Raw genomic sequence first — 19,652 nt, forward strand, 5'->3', positions numbered from 1 at the left:
ACAAAGAGAAAAAGAATCATTGTATATTTTGACGAACGCCTTGGATTTAGAATTAAAGACCCTGCTTACATATTCCCATTTCTTATTATTGAGAAAGATTCTTTAGAGTTGCTCTTTGCAGACACAGCAAATTCACTGACAGGATTAAAAAAATTTTGGAGCTGCATTTTAGATGAAAGTGTCGCTGTCTGCATATCAATGCCAGCTACAAATCAGCACAAACAATTGTTCCGTCATTAGCAAAAGCCTGTGAACAGGAGCAGTCCTAATATTAAGCCTTCTGGCACTCTCATTGGATTTGTTTGACTTGATTGCATCCCGTTACATTTACAATCTGTTTTGTGTTATCGCACACAGACTGACAGACTTTTAAATTCACATTTAGAAAATTTGAGAGCAGTTTTCCAAAAACAAACACTCCCCGAAAGAGTAATATATCAGCAGCATTGACTTACGCTGCCAATAAATAATATTTAGCCACTGGAAACAGATAGTCTGATCCAATTAAAGAGGAATCCTGCAAGATGAGAGACCTAGATTCTGCTAAGGGTTTACTTGGTTTTTCTTTGTGCCTGTGGAGTTAGTTTTCTATACTACAGTTCCTTGGAATAAATAGGCCACTGTATGTGCTCCTGCCTTTACTAGAGTAAATAAAGTAGACAAGAATTCATCTTTTCCAGGGTTCTGGTTCTCTGAGATGGAGGATGCTGTGGAAACTCAAAGACCTACTAATATCATGAGTTCCAAGTGCTGTTATCATTTGGCCCAGACAGACGAGGAGATAGTTGCATGCAAAGGAAAAATAAGAATGAGCAGCGATGATTATTTAATGAGTATTTCTCCAGCTCTGGCCATGTGCTAAATGCTTTACACTTGCTCTTTCTTTTCATTCTCACAATAACACTGTTAGCACAGTATTAGTGTGCAACACTCAAGGAAACTGTGGTTAGAAGTTTTCAGCAAATGGTTCACGGTCACACAGCTTAATGCCACACCCGGGATTCAAACGAAGGCTCATCTGTCTCTAAGCCTGTGTTCCACGAGGCAAACTCAGAAAGCCACTGTCAAAGCCTTATTTTCTGAAGTGACTCTTTCATGATCTGTCCCCCAGCTCCCAGCTGCTCTTCACTTTCATGCTCCCCATCCTCTCTCTACGTAGTGGGGAAACCCTCGGGGTGAGTTTCTGGGATGAGGACTTGCTGTTGATTCCCATAGCCCACATCTATCTTTTAGTCAAAGAAAAAACCTAGTTAAACAACTTTGTGTTCTTAACAAATAGAAGAGTTTTAGTGCTCTTGAGAGAGTCCTTCCAGGTTGATGTGGGTCCCACAGAATAAAGAGGAGAATGTGTTTTCCTCTCTAATATTCTAATTTGTTATATCAAAATAACTGGAGAATTAGAAGAAAAATTAACTGTGTTGTTTGAGATTTCCTATTTGGCTCAGCATACACAAATTAAGTAGCTGTAATATTTAGGCCTTGTTCTGGGTGGCAGGGATGAGATGAATTAGACATGACAACTGTCCTCAAGGAGGTTAAATTTAAGTGAGAGAAATAGATCTATGAACAACTATTAGGCTGGTACAAAACTAATTGCAGTTTTGCACTGTTGAAATTTGCAATTTGTTATTGGAATACATTCTTAAATGTGACTATGCTATAATCATTTTAATGCACATTTCTCGCTTTATGATTTTTGCTAATGACTTATTACTTGCTGTGTATTTTATACTTACTGTGTATTATGGAAATGATGTTAGACAAAAAGCAAATTTGAGTGATTTTCTTATTCAAGTTCAAAATAGGTTGTATAGCAGTGGAAAAAACTTGAATATCAACAATGCATTTGGCCCAGGAACTGCTAATGAACTGTGTACAGTGTAGTGGTGGTTCAGGAAATTTTTCAAGGGAGTCTTGAAGATAAGGAGTGTAGTGACCAGCAATCAGAAGGTGACAACGACCGATTGAGAGCAATCATCAAAGCCGATCTTCTTATACCTGTATGAGAAGTTGCCAAAGAACTCAATGTCGACCATTCTATGGTTGTTTGGCATTTGAAGCACATTGGAAAGTTGAAAAAGCTCGATAAGTGGGTGCAAATCAAAATAACTCTCATTTTGAAGTGTTGTCTTCTCTTATTCTCCTCAACAATGAATCATTTCTCAATTGGATTGTGACATGTGATGAACAGTGGATTTTATACAAGAACTGGTGATGACCATCTCAGTGGTTGGACCAAGAAGAAGCTCCAAAGCACTTCCCAAAGCCAAACTTGCACCAGAAAAAGGTCATGGTCACTGTTTGGTCATCTGCTGCCTGTCTGATCTACTACAGACAGTGAAACCATTATATCTGAGAAGTACACTCAGCAAATCAGTGAGATGCACTGAAAACTCCAATGCCTGAAACTGGTATTGGTCAACAGAATGGGTCCAATTCTTCTTCATGACAATGCCTGTCTGTACATCACACAACCAATCCTTCAAAAGTTGAAAAAATCGGGCTACAAAAATTTTACCTCATCTGCCATATTCATCTAACTTCTCGCCAACTGACTACCACTTCTTCAAGCAATTGGACAAGTTTTTGCAGGCAAAATACTTCCACAACCAGCAGGAGGTAGAAGAGTTTCCAAGAGTTCATGGAATCCTGAAGCACAGATTTTTATTTTTTTGCTACAGGAATAAGCAAACTTATTTCTCATTTGCAAAAATGTGTTGATTGTAGTGGTTCCTATTCTGATTAATAAAGATGTATTTAAGTCTAGTTATAATGATTTAAAATTCATGGTCCAAAACTGCAATTACATTTGCACCAACCTACTAACTACTTTAGTGTAGTATTAATTGAGGTAGTAGGGACAAAAATTATTACAGAGTTCATTATATTAAAATATAGAAAAAATTCTTTTTATATTGAAAAGAAAATCATTTAAGCTAAAATATTTTTATAACTCTTACATAAGTCTCCCTTTATAGATAAAATTTTTAAAAACTGAAATATACAAGGATCTAGAGTCAATGATTAATCATTTTTATAATTAACTGAGTTACTATGAACCAGTGACTTAACCTCTATAAACCTCAATTTTCATATAAGATATGGATAATAATTCCTATCCCAGAGTGCTGTTGTAAGGATGGTGTAAAGTAATGCCTGGCATCAGCCAGCACACAGTAATTGTTTGCCTTGTTCTACCTCTTGTTGCAAGCCCTACTTTTCCTCTTTCTGCTTAAACAATAGGGGAGATGCATTTTAGTTAGTAATAATGGTTGTAAAACAGAATAAATTTTGAGGTCGTGTCTGTAAGAGATAAGTGCATCCTGTTTTTTTCCTTGTGCTAAATATAAAGTGCTTAACATTGACTTTGGTGAGAAATAAGGGTTGTCGTAAATGCGGAGAGAGGCAGCCTCCATGGCTACCTATTTACACATGGAATTAAGGACACTGTATTTCTCTGAAGAACACTCAGGGGCTCTGTCTATTATTCCCCTGTTTTTTCTGCATTGAACATATAACTTAATGTTAAAGAACCATTGTTGTTAAAGTACTTTCTCAGCATGGACTCTGAACTAGGCCTTTCCATCTACACCTACCTTTAGTTCTTCTGACAACTTTGTGAGCAGAAGATGCAGAAGTGGGAGAGCTATAACGTTAGAGATCCTCTGATCCAGGATGACAAACTTTCTCTTTTTACAGAAATAAACCTCATGGTGCTCTGAAAGCTCTCCCCACTCCTGCCCCCTCCCCCTTTGTCATTCACAGGAGTTTTTCCTAATAAATATCTTACAAGTTTAAATCCTATCTTGATGTCTGCTTCTGGGTTGACCGGCATTGATATAGTTGATACTAAAAATGTTCTGATAAATCAGATGGTAAGATGGGTTTGGGGCTTGGCTCACTTAATGCCCAGCAAGCAAGGAGGGCCCCTTCCTGAAAGGAATGTAGGACACAGACATTCCCTGGCACAGAAGGCAGCCCCATAGCTGGACATGTCACCAGTGGGGATGTGCAGACACATCACAATGGAGGACACCCCTCTGGGGGTGATGAAACAAGGATTTGAGGATGTGGGGTTGGGGCATGCAAGGACAGCAGAGTTAACTGGTTATAACTATCCTATACTGATGCCCTGCAGAGGGAAATGAGAAACCGAGGGCTGTTCACAAATACTAAGAGTGAGTGTCGGAGAGGCTCTTTGGTACCTTATGGTGATGAAGAGCCTCTTATCTCCTCCAGAACAGTGAGCATCCAAGAGCAGACTCAGAACTTGATAGAGTCTGAAAGCTGAAGAGATATTTTGATGCTCAGCCAGAGCAGGTCTCCATGGGCCCTGGTTTGGAAAACCTGGGATTTTCAAACATGGGATGGAAACATCTGGACAGATGACCCCCAGAGGATTTTGGCTCTGTAGACTGGCCTAAGTGTTCAGAGTTTACAGAGATAGTCTACTCTTCTATAATAAGGGTTGGCGATCCCTGAGTATGGGAGATGAAATTTCAGGGAACTGCCACTTCAGTGAAGTTTATAGATACCTAGTGATCAGAGATATGGTGGAATATGCTCTTCTATATAAAAGTCAAATTACTGCATTTTGCATCCCCATCACAAGCAGGGAGACACTGATACCAGTGGGGTTCTTCTCAGTTCTAGAGGCAATGCTTTCTAAACTGGAAATGCTACTGTAGCCCATACACTTGGTTACACAGAAGGCTGTCAGCTTTGAAGGGCACCAGAGAAGGAAAGGACTCTGCAACAGGACTAGCCTGCAGTGGGGGTCCAAGACCTTAGGCTGTGTGGTCCATCAGAGTCGATAGAGGTGTCAGTGGTGGGAAAAGATGTTGTTTGGAGCTTCTAGCGATATCTAGTGGCAGATACTCAAGGCAGGTCTTCGGGAGTTTGGAGAAAGGCCATGCCATTTGCAGTGGAGAATTACCTACTTCTTGAAAAACAGCTCCTGAAGTGGTATTGGGTTCAGGTAAAGGTGGAACTTTTGCCCACAGGACCCCAGTTGAGCTGCCCATTATGAGCTAATTTCTGTTGGACTGGCCAAGTCATGAATGTGGATGGGTCCAGCAACAGTCTATTTTTAGATAGAAAGGTGTGTCCAGAAATGGCACAGGCAATGACAGAGAACACAAGTAGCTGCATGGGTAGGTGGCCCAGAACCTCATGTCACTTATCACACTCGCACCAGTGATATTCCCTTAGTTTGTACCTGTGCCTGTGGGTGGGTGGGGGGAATACTACGCATTCATCTAAAGGAGAGTGAAAATACCTGTGCTTGGTTTATAGACAAATTGGCCAAGTATGTGAAAATGGAAAGTGACTATTATATTTAGTGTAGCTACAATGTGTGCATAAAAATTTGACTGTAAAACTAGATTTTTTAAAAACTGAAATATTTGTAAAAATTATAAATACATACTTTTTTTCTTTTTAGCAGTTTTTTTTTTCCTGAAAGAATTTTTAAAAATTCAGAAAACTTATAAATTATTTGGGATACAGTTATGTTCTCATACTTTCTCTGACCACCTAATTTAGGGTAATAAGGTTTTTAGTTTTTAACTTACACATTTCCATCTGCCCAGCAACTGGAGTCCATCTGGAATAATGTATTTTCATCAAATTGTATGGGTAACTCAGACCAGGATTATTCATCTGAAGAGAAAATTGTTGTTATTTCATAGGTTTCACACATGAGCAAATTGATCTATAGCTGTGAAATGAATAATAGCATTATTTGACTACACGGTTAAATGAAAGTCTTGGAAATTATATAGTTGAATATTTCGCATTATTATTGCTATTTTCTCTGGATTTCTCTTTGGGAGTGCCTTTACACTTAGAAATTTTCTTCACTTTTCATCTTTCTATTAAACAACAAAAAGAACTGTTTTGTTAGTCCAAGGTGGGTGAGCAGATCTGCAATGCACTGTGGATGGGGCTAGAACTATGACAAGGGTATCGCCTCTTAAGGCAGATTCATGAGTTTAAAATCAATGCAGGACCTTCACAATTAGGATTGATTACATCCTTAAATGGAATCATTTCACAATATGGGATTGAGGATAACTGGATAATTCTAGGTTGCAGATTTATTTCCTCATGCACAGAAGCATGAAACAAGCTCAGTATCCAAGTGACTTGGGTTGGCCTTGGCTTCTTTCAAGCATTGTATTAATGCTGTGATCTCTGGAGTCAATTTGTTTGTGCCTCAGTTTCCTTATCTGTGAGATAAGAGGGTTAGAGTAATTTATTTTCTTTTCTTTAACTCTTTAGGGCGGGAGGAGAAGGGGACGACCGAGAATGAGATGTTGGATGGCATCACCGACTCTGTGGACATGAATTTGAGTGAACTCCGGGAGTTGGTGATGGACAGGGAGGCCTGGCGTGCTGTGATTCATGGGGTCGCGGAGAGTCGGACACGACTGAGCGACTGAACTGAACTGAACTGAACTCTTTAAAAATTTTTATTGTTGATTTACAACGCTGTGTTAGTTTCAAGTATACAGCATAGTGATTCAGGTGATTCAGTTATACACATACCTATGTTCATTCTTTTTCAGATTATTTTCCCATTTAGGTTATTATAGAATTTGAGTAGAGTTCCCTGTGCTTTACAGTAGGTCCTTGTTGGTTATCCATTTTATATATAGTACAGTAGTGTGTATATGTCAATCCCAAGATCTTAGCTTATTCCTCCTTTCCCCAACATTTTCCCTTGAGATTTATTTTCTTCCAGATTTAATTTTAAATTTCTAGAAACCAGGTTTTTGAATACAGTTAAGGCTGGCTGAAATGAACATCCAACTGCCCCAAAAGTGCTTCAATCTAAAACAGTCTTTTAAATAGTGTTTGAAGGTTAAATGGATTAATACACGCATTGTGTTTTAATCTTCTAATGAACAAGCACTTTTGTACTAAGTCCTCATTATGAATTCTTTATTCTCCCTCCAACAAGATGACATTAAAATGTCCCATTGTGTTCTTCTAAATTCTTTTCAGGCAGAGGTAGACCTTGAGATATATTGATCATACTTTAAGAAAGAGTTAATTATCTGAATAGATGGCACATGATATCATTTATATAGCACATTTATATAGAAATTCTCAGAAAATAGATGAACAAGATTTACCACAGGAGTGGTTCATTCTCTGTCCTTCCCTTACTCTATTGCCAACAGTGGTCCTGCCTGAAAATTTATCCACATCCTTCTGCAGTCCATTTACAGTTTTGAAAGTTATAAAGTAATAAACTCCATAAGCATTCTACATATCAGTGAATAGTAATTCTGATATTTGTCTAAAGATTGCCTCATTCATTCATTCTAATATTTGCCTGTGTTCCTCATATCTACCGATCTGAAGATACCTTTTATTCTTTATACTGGTGGTAAAATCCTTCATTTTGAGAATTCACCAGAGGAGAATAATATCAAACGAGGACTGGCGCATTGCAACTTTGAAGAATTACAAGAGAAGTCTTGTTGCAAAGGCTCATAAGCAAGAAAGGAATATGCTATGACCTCCACAATCCTGTTTCAGAGTGAAAACTAATAGATATTTGCTAATAAATGAAGAGATTAAATTAGAACAGCAACTTTTTTTTTTCTTTTCAGTTCAATGCAGTTAGTGATTGTCAGACAAAAAATATTATCTCAAATATTTCCTAGTCAGCAAATGTTATCACATCCCTCACCTAATTTTGGAGATTTTATCATACCTAGCAGCAATATTGTGGATTCAGATCTGCAACTGTTTCATGGTTATAAGTTCCTGAAAATAAGATAATTAGAGCATTCTGAATGCTCACTCTTCCTGTTGGAATTATATCAATATTATCATCTCATTTTTTGTTTGTCTGTTCCTCATAACAGCATTCCCATCTTAGCACTTAAGCAGAAAGCTTTACTTGTTATGGTTGTTTCACAGTTGATTCCATCCTTTGACTTCCTGTTTTCACAATTTGCCAACCAATCAAAGAGATGTGTGGTTTGAAAGCATGTGTCAACTGAACAGATAGCAAGAATAAAATGCACATATACATCCCAAAAGACTTGTGTCAAAGTCGGTAAGATTGCACAAGGCAGGAACCTCGGGGATAGCGTGCTAACAGAAGAAAATTGTCAGAAATTAGTTCATTCAGTCTAGTATCTGGGCTGTAATAAGCCATGTCTTATCTCCTTTGGCCAGTGGACAGCTTCTAATTGGTAAGGGTCCAAGGTAAGGCAAACAAATGCAGGGAAACCTGTCTGCCTGGCTTTATACATCAGCAAGATAGCCTATCGTACATCAACGGACAGGCTTCAAGTTGACAACAGGAAAAATGTGACTCAGCTTATACAAAAGGGGAAGTCCCGGTTTTGGGCTCAAACAATGGGCCTGTCATTTTACTGCCCTGATGGTCTGTCTTACTGTTTTGGAAGATATGCAGGGCAGAGGACTCAGTATTCTTCCCTGGGTCCTAGACAGGGTGCTGAATGTAGACTGAGGGAGAGGTATTATTCAAGGGTGAGAGCAGAGCAGAGCAAACAATGCAGAACTTGTGGTTAGGCTGGTAAAATGACACCTTAGATTCCAGGAATACTTCATTGGGTATGGGAACAGGATAGACCCGGGAGCAAAACAGAAAGAGTGCAAAATCCTCCTGAGAATGGTTGGAACTCAGAACGAATAAAACAAAGACAGCAGTCTGTGAGAGCTATGCTTATTTTCTGCTCCCATCCTCATACGTCTGCAATTCCCCCTGCAGAAGGGCAGTCTTATTTCAAGTCAGCAACTACCTGCTCATCGAAGCAAAAACATTTCTGTGATGTGACGCCAAACACCACGTCCATGTGGTTTACATGTTTTGTTACTTAAATTTGGGGGAAATTCTTAAGACCTTTACAGCTGAAGAGACCTTTATTTCTCAGACAACTGAGCTCCATATAATGTAAATGACATCATTGGGCAGACATCACCATAGAGTCATGGTTTCTGACCACCAGGCCACCATCACTCTCTATGCTCATATGTTGTCCATAATCCCTGGCTTTAAGTGTCGCCTAACTTCACGGTGTCCAGTTCTTCTATACTGAATTTTGTGAAGCTTCCATCCTCGTCCTTTCTTGTGGTGTAGTGATAAAATGGTAAATGTGGGTGATACAGGCCTTTTGTTGAAATATGGACTTACCAACATGAACTGGGAGGAGTGGCTAAATATTGCTGGGGCCTCAGACTTTTATGGGAAAGACAATAGCAGTCATAAAATAGTCATTGGGAAGAACATGAGTTTTCTTAAGTTTCAACTCTTTAGATGCCATTGGGAAAAATGTTATTTTTGACAATTATTTTTAGAGTATGACAAATATATTTTATTATTTTCTTGTGACTTATGGTCAGATGTCCTGGTCTGTGGTACATAACACCCCAACAGGCTATTAATGATGGCTTCTCACTACTGATAGGATCACATCTTCTTCATCTTTGTGTCCTTGGAATATAGTCAGGATCTGTCAATCATTTAATAAACATATTTAGTTGAAGGCATACATTTTCAACTGTTTTGATTAGCTTGAAAAAGCCCCAAAGAAAAGAGAGATATAATGTGATAAGACTGACAGAGAGTAAGGATTAAAACCATAAAACTGGAATTCCCTCTCCTGGGCCAGAAATTATAGTTCTGATTGCTCTCCTTTGGATGCCACAGAAATACAGAATGAAGGAAAAAACCCAGTTAAAGAAGCCTTTAGCAACAGCAAAAAGATCCTGTGAGTTTTCAATGGTAAATTTAGATAATTTAAACTTCCTACAGGGGAGAACATTTAGGAAATAGGAAAAGTTTTGACTTCATACCACCCATAAGGTTTCCAGAACCTTCCTTGATCTCAGATTAGCATGGAGCTCCCTCTTCTCCTTGCCCCATTCTTGAGTCCTGTGCTGCTTCTCCTTTCTCTGTTCCTGTTCTGTCTCCCACGTCACACAGCAGTAACAAAATGACTAAAACCTTACTCACTGAATTGACTGCATGAGCCAAAAGCAAGTGCTCTGGCAGCTCAGCCAACTAACCACATCTTCTGAATCTCAAAGACAGCACTGACTGAAAGTTCTCCATGGAGTTGGGGGAAGAAAGCATAATACATCATTTCTCAAATATCCACTTGCCTAACCCCAATACCTCCTTAAGTCTAGTCAAACCTCACCTTCTAAATGAGACACACTCTGACTCTTCTATTTAGTGCTGTAAATGGCCCCACCTCCAACTCTGATCCTGCACTCCTGATCTTTCTTACCCTACATTCTTTCTTTTCTGTGGCATTTATACTCTTCTATATTAGCATGTCTACTTATTATTATCACTATTTTTTGGCTGTGCTTGGTATTCATTGCTGCATGCAGGCTTTACCTAGCTGTGGAGAGCGGGGGCCACTTTCCAGTTGTGATATGTGGGCTTCTCATTGCAGTGGCTTCTCCTGTGGCAGAGAATAGGCCCTGGGGTAAGCGGGCTTCAGTAGTTGTGGTATATGGGCTTATTGCCTTGTGGCATATGGGACTTTCTGGACCAGGGATCAAACCCGTGCCCCTTGCATTGGCAGGTGGATTCTTAACCACTGTACCACCAGGGAAGCCCCAGCATGTCTACTTACTATATTAATTTTCTGTTCCTGCTTTCTACTCGAGCTTTCTACTCAAATGTAAGTTCCACAGGGCAGGATTCTTAATTTGTTTACCAGTGTATCCCAAGCCCTAAGAACTATGTGGAGCACATAGCAGATGCTCAATAAAGATTTATAAGATGAATGATTGACTATAAGTCTACAGCCCCTCTTTTAGCTAAGTTTTTGAGTAGGGCTGCTAGAATCTCAGTGGAATTTCTTAGGGTTCTGGAGAAGAGTTATAAACAAAGTCCTACTGTGTACACTAATAGGAGGGCAAGCCACAAATGAAACATCAAGAGGACTTTCAGCTAAATTCAATACATTAAGCTTTTTTTTTTTAAAAAAAACCCCGAAGTATAGTTGAATTTCAATGTTTTATAAATTGCTGCTATACAGCAAAGTGATTCAGTTATACAAATACATACATTCTTTTTTTTATATTCTTTCCCCCTGTGTTTTATTACAGGGTATTGAATATAGTTCTCTGTGCTATAAAGTAGGACTTTGTTGTCCCAAGATTTTAAAAAGGCCTATCTTGTCCAGGAACTTTGCTGGGTACTAGAGAGACAGCGATGAATCAACTGTTGCTTCTGCTCTCAGTTTATCATCTATCTGAGAAACAAGTGCATGAACAAAGCCTCACAGTACAGTGTGATAGGTGCTAAAACGGCAATATAAAGGAAGAGCAATGACATGAGAAGCTCCACTGAGCATCACACAATTCCACTGAATATTTGTCTCTTCTAGTGAGGTAGTCAAAATAGATCCTGGGAGAGGGCTGAAGGGAATCAGGGCACCAAGAAGAGACCTTATGTGAGCTGTCAGCTTCTGTCTTTTCATGAGAATGGAATCTTGTCATTAGGACATTTTCTTGCCTGGTATCGCAAGTTGAGCCAGCAAGTAGAGTTGGAAGAATGAACTGGTTAAACTGAAACTCATCTATTGAGTCTCTTGGCTTCCAGGTCTCTGGTTAGAGCATAGGCCCCTTTCCTTTTCCCATGGCAGTTCCTGCAGGTTTCAGGTCTCATCATGTCTGTATCTGCCCAGCCTGTTTAATGAGGTTCTGAATAAATCAGTCTCCTTGTGATAGCTTCTCATACACTTCATCTTTCCTTCTATCATTCTAGAAAAACAGTCTGCTTTGCATTTTCTTGGTATTGCTTTATTCTTGGTTATTTGTATCTTGACTTATCTTTTCTGAATGAGAAGCAGATGGCAGATGACTCATCAGTACAATCATTATGACTTTCTTTGCTGCTCATAACTTCAGATTCCTGGCCTAAATGTTTCTTACCACTTCTGCTTCAGATGAGTCATATGACTTCAGGTGGTGGCTTAGAATCACTGCTTTCTCTGCTCTAACTAGTTCCAAGTATCTGTTTATAGGTGGTCTGATGAGGGTTTAGAAGTTATGCTGCTAAACAGACCCTCCCCAGTGAGAAGAATGGGAAGAAGTTCTCCTTTTGTGGTATCTTATTTTTATTGATTAGCAAAAGATTGTCATATTGATCATTTGTGTGTGTGTGTGTGTGTGTGTGTGTGTGTGTGCATGTCTCTGTGTGTCTGTGTGTGGCTCAGTCTTGTCTGACTCAGTCTTGTCTGAGACCCCATGGACTATAGCCCACTGTCCATGGAATTTCCCAGGCAAGAATACTGGAGTTGGTTGCCCTTTCCTCCTCCAGGGGATCTTCCCAACCTGTGGATGGAACCCACATCTCCCGTGTCTCCAGTATTGGCAGGCCAATTCTTTATCACTGCATCACCTGGGAAGTCATGTATTAATCATTATCATTACCTTAAATATTTAAAAGCCATCCAAAGATTTCATGAGTGAAGACTTAAAATCTATCTTAGGCATCTATTTCTATTTATTATGTTCTCTGTGGCTTTGGAAAGTGAGAAACCAACGAGTTACACCTCATTTTTGTGAAGCTTTTACTGATTTCTTAAGATAGAGGCTGGGAAACACAAGGGAAAGTACCTAACCATCTGCCTACAATGTGCTAGTATAGGCTTCTTCAGGTCAATTCATTTTTGCATACCCAGTTTCTAACATAGAGTTGCACATACAGTAGATACTTAGTAGATGTTCTAAATTAGTGAATAAAGGAAGACATGGGTTGGCCTGCTTAGTGATGTGAGGAACAACATTGAACCTGGAATTCAATTTATATGTCTGTGGGAAGGTAGAATTATACTGGTCAGTTTTCTAAATGAGAGATACTATAGGGTAAATTGAACAGATGAGACTTTTAACAAAATGTCTTAACATTACATCTTTTTTCTTAGTTTATAAGGAGAGAAAATTGCCTTAGGCATATACTGAGTAAGTACCACCTGCTGCTGCTGCTGCTAAGTCACTTCAGTCGTGTCTGTCTGTGTGACCCCATAGACGGCAGCCCACCAGGCTCCCCCGTCCCTGGGATTCTCCTACAAAGTACAATTTGAGGAGTTGTAAATAAGAATCCCTTGGATGCCTCCCATGAAACAGTTTTCCTTTTATACCTGGTCAGTAATTCCCATCAATAGGGCTGGTCTGCAAAGTCAAGGAATGTGATCTTCATAGAGAGCACACATCCATTCAAGTAAAAAGAGAGTGTTAAGAATTTTCTCAAGCCTTCTCCTTTTCTGGGTCATTTTCACCTTGATTAGCACATAGGTATAAATCATAGGTTGGAGAAGGAAATGGCAACCCACTCCAGTATTCTTGCCTGGAGAATCCCAGGGATGGAGGAGCCTAGTTGGCTGCCGTCTATGGGGTCGCACAGAGTCGGACACGACTGACGCGACTTAGCAGAAGCAGCATAAATCATAGGTAGAATTTCTCAAAGTATATTCTGTGCATTCCTGTACCACCTAGACTCCAAGCTCAGCTATCATTGTTTATCTCCAAACTCTGTCTAATTTTTCTTCATGGTGCTTATTACTAGCTGAAATCATGTATTATTTTAGTTTTTACTATCTGCTTTCATCACTAATGGTACAAACTCATAGAGGACAGGGACTTGTTCATGACTTTTTAGACACGAAAATAGTGTTTGGTGTATACTAGATACTCTATAAATATTTGAAGAAATGAAGGCGTATCATGATGTGAAAAAAAAACTTGTGAACAAATTCATTTTGAAAATGCTGGACTGTTTGTTTGTTTAAGAAAAACAGGTCTATCTACAGCAGGGCTCATTGGGTATTTTAGCAAACTAATTGTATTATGAATCTCAAGAAGGGCAAAAATATGTTGTGTTTCCTTAACTTCTTTTATCACAGAGCTTTTTTTTTTTTTTAAGCAATAATGTCCTAATGTAATGAGTTAAGTGCATTTCAGTGGAGAGACCAAATAGGGGAGATCTCAGAGGATCACTCCTGTAGGAGATGACACAAATTAAATTTTGTTTATCATTCATTTATTGAAAACTTCAAGAAGTTTAAAAATTAAAAAATTTTTAATTTACAAGAAGTGTAAAAATTGCTTTATATATCCATTCATTCATTAAACAACTATTTATCAAGCACCTACTAAGTGCATAATACTTTTAAAGCATGTAGGCTACATCAGTGAGATTAAAGATAAATAATAACTATTATCTACCCTCAGTTACATTTGATGAAACCGAGATAGAGATCTTAACCTGCCCAGGGTCAAGCTTTTTTAATATTTGTTTGACTACTTCAGGTCTTAGTTGTGGCACATGGGGATCTTTGGTCTTTGCTGCAGCATGTGGGATCTTTAGTTGTGTCATGCAAATGCTTCATTGCGGGATATGGGATCTAGATTCCTGACCAGGGATCTAACCTGGGCCGCCTGTATGGGGAGTGTGGAGTGTTGGCCCCTGGACCACCAAGGAAGTCCCCAGGGTCAAGTATTCAATGAGTGATAAAACCGGAGTTTACACTCATATAGTTCTCTCTGAAGCCCTATAATATTCTATGCAAAGAATATCTACATTTATTTGACCTTTCCCAAAAGTGAAAACTTGACTATTTATATATTTTGAAAGATCTTGGAAGAATTGTCTATAAAGACTCAAGTTGTTATTCATAAAATAGAAACTCTCTTTTATGAGGAGTTTTAATAGAGAAGTAGTCTGTGATGATCACATTAAATGCACCTATTTTGCTTTTAAAAACCAAAAAGTGAGATAGGAACAAGTTTCTGTGGAGAAGCTGGTTTTGGTTTGCAGCACTCATCCATTGCCTTTTAGGTAGCTGAGCCAACTGCTTATTTCTGACTCTTGTTTCCCGTGATTCTCAAGAGACAACGTGGTCCCTTGTAACCACTGATGGGTGGTGTGGTTGCCCTTACCTGCTTGACTCTTGATATACTCCCATGGCATAATTTTGGCTTTTGCCTTTCAGCAGCATATACCATGAGTGAAGGTGGGAAGCCCAGGTCTACAGAGCCTTCCTACTTTATGACTGAATAGCATTAGGCTAATATTTAAATATTTCAGTTGCTCACTTAGTCAATAATTCAAATTCTTTGCACTTGAGTTCCCTTTGCCTCTCTAGATACACAGAGTAAATTGTTTTATAATCTGGCATTTATTTTCACTTGACTCATTTTTAAAGTCTTCTTCATTTTGTTCCTGTTCATTTATAACTCTATTAGCTTAGAGACACCATTCATTTTGTAAGCAGTGCTTTAAACACATTTCATCTATCAGGATTAATTTTGCTGAATGCACCACCAAATAAATACATTAAAAACAACTGTAACACTTCATTAATCAAAATGTCAACTTCTGCAGATGTGAAATGTCCCCCACCTTTAAAATTCTCTTCCTTTGCTTGTGAGTGCTTGTCTGTTTGACTAAAACATAAAAAGTGAAAAGTGATAAAAAACCACTGCTATTCTATTAGAATATGCATGCAGGATTTGAAGGTGCAATCCATTATAATTAAGGCTAATTAATTATTATATGGTCAAATGAGCAACAAATGCACATGCAAAATCTAAAAAGTTAATTATTTGAAAATTGGTTAATCAATTGTGCATTCAAATGCACATTTGTTTTAGCATGCAGACACTTTGCACTTTTATAAAGGATTAGTCTAGATAAAAAAACCATTAAAGTAAAATAGTTTTGAAATATCTCTGCTCTATGGGGAGAGAAAACACATTAAGATCAAATGGATTGGAGTCTCAAAAATCATAACTATTTTTCTAATAAACAATCTTCAAAAGAAAGAAAAAAATGTTAGCATGAACACTCATTTAGAATGACAAAAAGAAATCAGTCCAGATTACCTACTTTGTGGGAGGCATTCAACATGAACATAATTAAAAGGAAATCTCCACCATGTTAAGTGGCCTGCCACCTGCATAAAGTCCCCCCAAAGCCAATATCCAGATGGAATTACTTATTCAAAAACAAACTAGAACCATGTAAGGATGTACAAATCCCCAGTCAACGAAGTGGCTTCAAGCAAGTTTTTTTCATCTTTGAATTTCACAAACCATGAAACTTAAAAAAGGGTGGGGAGGGGAGCACAAGAGACAGTCAAAGTGGCAGCAACAACACAACGCTCACAAACTGCAGCCTAGACTGGGAAAGAACGGTTGCTGAAAAGTAATCCATAATGCAAGTTACCTGTTTTTTCTTTTTTTTTCAGATTCATCAGGGAGTCCAACCTATTGGAAGCAGAACAAATGTTTTACTAGCTATTTAATATCAGAAATAAGAGTCTCTTGTTCATTCAGGGTGATTTCCAGAAGTCCTCTATGGGAGAGACAGGAGCAAAATTGGTAAACTGAGAGAGGGAGGGCAGTGCATGGCGCAGTAAAAGCCCAGAGGTGGAATGAAGTTGTCCCACTATAACACATGCTCATTTTGGGGAAAGAGACAATTAGCTTCGATACATCAGCAGTATCAGATTAGAGCTGGCTCTGAAAGGTGGGCTCATGAATCTGGACTTTATGTGATGGGTACGGGAGAGTCATTGAAGTTTTCTGGCTCAGAATCATAACTTCATTTGAGCTAAATTTACAAGAGATCAATTAGTTTGGGTGAACTCCGGGAGTTGGTGATGGACAGGGAGGCCTGGCGTGCTGCGATTCATTGGGTCAGAGTCGGACATGACTGAGCAACTGAACTGAACTGAACCTGTTTTAAAGAGATTGGAGAAAAGAATCATTTGAGACAGGGCGAATTGTTTAGAGGTTATTTAGTTAACTGAGGTAAATATATCTGAACTTTGAAAGAGGAGGAAAATTGAAGTAACAGATATTAGAGACATTTCAAGGATCAAAGTAACATGACAGGAACAGTTAGAGATGTCTTAAATATTTAATGCTCTAACACTGTAAAAGGATGGCATCACTGGAAAAAAGAGGAAAATTAGAATAAATAGTATATTTGGACTTAAGACAATGAGTTTAGTTTTAGAAACTTTGAGCTTGAAATGGCAACAAGGCAATAAGTACAGGTACAGGAATTAGCAGAACTGTTCTCATTACTTTGAGGAGTCATCTAAATCAGGACGATCTGCTCAGAAGAAAAAGGTTTGAGGAAGGGAACGAAAGGTCTAAATATGAACTCTCAGGAGACAGAGAATAAAAGTGTAAGAATAGTAAGAAAAAAAGAAGAATTAGCAAAAGAAGCAGGAAATGTATTGCTTACCTCCAGACTGCTTGTTTTTTTTTTTTAAAGGCAATTATTTTAGCAATTATTTAATTGCTAAATAATTTAATAATTAGGCAATTATTTAATCTGTTTTGTTGTTGTTACTTGTAGCCAAATAATTGATAACAAACTGAGATTTTGAGCATTTAGGACATTGCCATATTTATGAATTGAGTGGAAAAATGTTTCTGGAGAAAAGGCAGATTAGTTCTCTAGACTGACTATCTTGAGCCTAAAACACTGGGTAAAATATAGAAAAATACCCTTTAATTGAATTAATTAGAAAATAAAGAAGGATTATGCAGGCAAGAGATTGAGGTATACCTGGGTACCTAGATATGTAAATGAACCATACTGAGTACTTAAGTATTGGTTTTTGTGAGTCTGTAAAATTCAAGGAAGGGAAAAACATTCTGGAAGCCACTTAAAGTGAAAGTCTAATTAAAAAATCCCTTATACATAAAGCTGGAGTCACAAAAGACTCTATGCCCAAAGTATGCACTGACTATAAATAAGAGGAACTATAAGAAAAATTGCCAGTCTCCAAACTTCGTATTTAGTAGAAAAATTTTTAAAAATTATCCTTTGATATTTTTAACCACAATTCAGTTTTGTAACCTAATTCATGCTACCCACTAAGCCAAAAATCTGAGATGTGAATTCAGTTTAAAGTGTTCCAGACACTTGAATGGAACAGACAAATTCTTTCTGGAATAACTTACTTTGATACCAGGCATTAACACATTTCCACAGATAAAATTTCAGGGTGTATGAGCAGTATACAATAAAAAATATTGCTAAATACAAGGAAATAAGCTATCCTATGTGAGAAAGGAAGAAGAAACAGTTGCTTAAACTTCATATTTTGGAGTTATAAGACACACAGTATAAAAATATGAAAATATATTTCAATAAATAAAAATTTAAAAAGCATAAAACAGAACTTATATCAACAAAAGTATGATTACTAAAACCTCAGTGAATTGGTTGAATAACAGATTATACACATCTAAGAAAAGAACTATTAAGTTACAAAAAAATTACTGAAGAAAATCTTCATAGTTAAGAGAGACAGAGAGATGAGAAATATCAATCAAATACAGGTCAAAATATAGCAAGAATAGACAGATATGGTCAGATACATGTATGTGTGTGTATATATATATATTATATAAATATATATATTTAGTTAGAATTTTAGTTTAAGAGAGAAAATGAAACAGAGGAAATACCTGGCAACATTATGGCTTGAGAACTTTCCAGAAACAGTGAAAGATACTAATATCATTCAGCAAATTCAATAAATTCCAAGCAAGGAAATTAAAAAGAATCACTTAGGCGCATCGTAATAAAGCTGAAGAACATCAAAATCATCCAGAGAATTATGTGCCTTTTGAAAAGAACTCTTGGCATGCCGTTGGGCAATGCTATAAGCGGAATGCATAACTGCATGTCTGGAACTACCAGCATGAGCTAGGGTCTGTCTGACTCATTGAGATGGACAGTTGGGTGGGCCCAACAGCAATCCGTTGTAAAATGGAAGTAGTACATCTGGAATTGAGGATGAGCAGAGAGCAAAAGCAAGCTGGTGACTCCCATTTCATCTGCCATTGCTACACCAGCAATCACTGACCTCACAGTTTTAGTTATCACTTAGTTGCAATAAGATAATTGAGGCAAACAAACTCCAAGCTTGGTTTATGAATGGGCCAGTTTGGTATGTTGGTGCCTGCCAAAAATGGACAACAACTTCACTACAGCCACTTTCAGTGGCTATGACAGTGGTGAGAGAAAATCCCCATTTAGGCAGAACTCTGAGTAGCTCAGATGGTAAAGCGTCTGCCTACAATGTGGGAGACCCGGGTTCGATCTCTGGGTTGGAAAGATCCCCTGGAGAAGGAAATGGCAACCCACTCCAGCGCTCTTGCCTGGAAACTCCCATGGACCGAGGAGCCTGGTAGGCTACATTCCATGAGGTCGCAAAGAGTCGGACACGACTAAGCGACTTCACTTTCACTGAGTGATGCATCTGGTCATATATGTCGGATAAAAGAGTATATGGGCCTATGGGCGGTCAGCCTATAAGAAGAATGGATGGTCAGAGACCAAAAGATATGGGGTGGAAGCGTATGGATGGATATATACAAATAGGCACAAAGATTAAAGATCTTCATATTACTTATTAACTCCTGCCAGAGAGCTGCTGTCACAGAAAAGACACTAAAAACCAAAGCAGATCAAATAACTTGGCTGATTGATGTCAATAGCATTACCAGCTACCCTAGTGCTACCCTTTGTTAACTTATTATTTCATTTACTTACTTAAACTTCTTTTTATTGGAGGAAAATTGCTTTACAATGTTGTGTTGGTTTCTGCTGTACAACA

This window comes from Moschus berezovskii, chromosome 5 (assembly GCF_049115385.1).
Source record: "Moschus berezovskii isolate FMDL1 chromosome 5, NW_MosBer_1.0, whole genome shotgun sequence".
Classification (NCBI taxonomy): Eukaryota; Metazoa; Chordata; class Mammalia; order Artiodactyla; family Moschidae; genus Moschus; species Moschus berezovskii.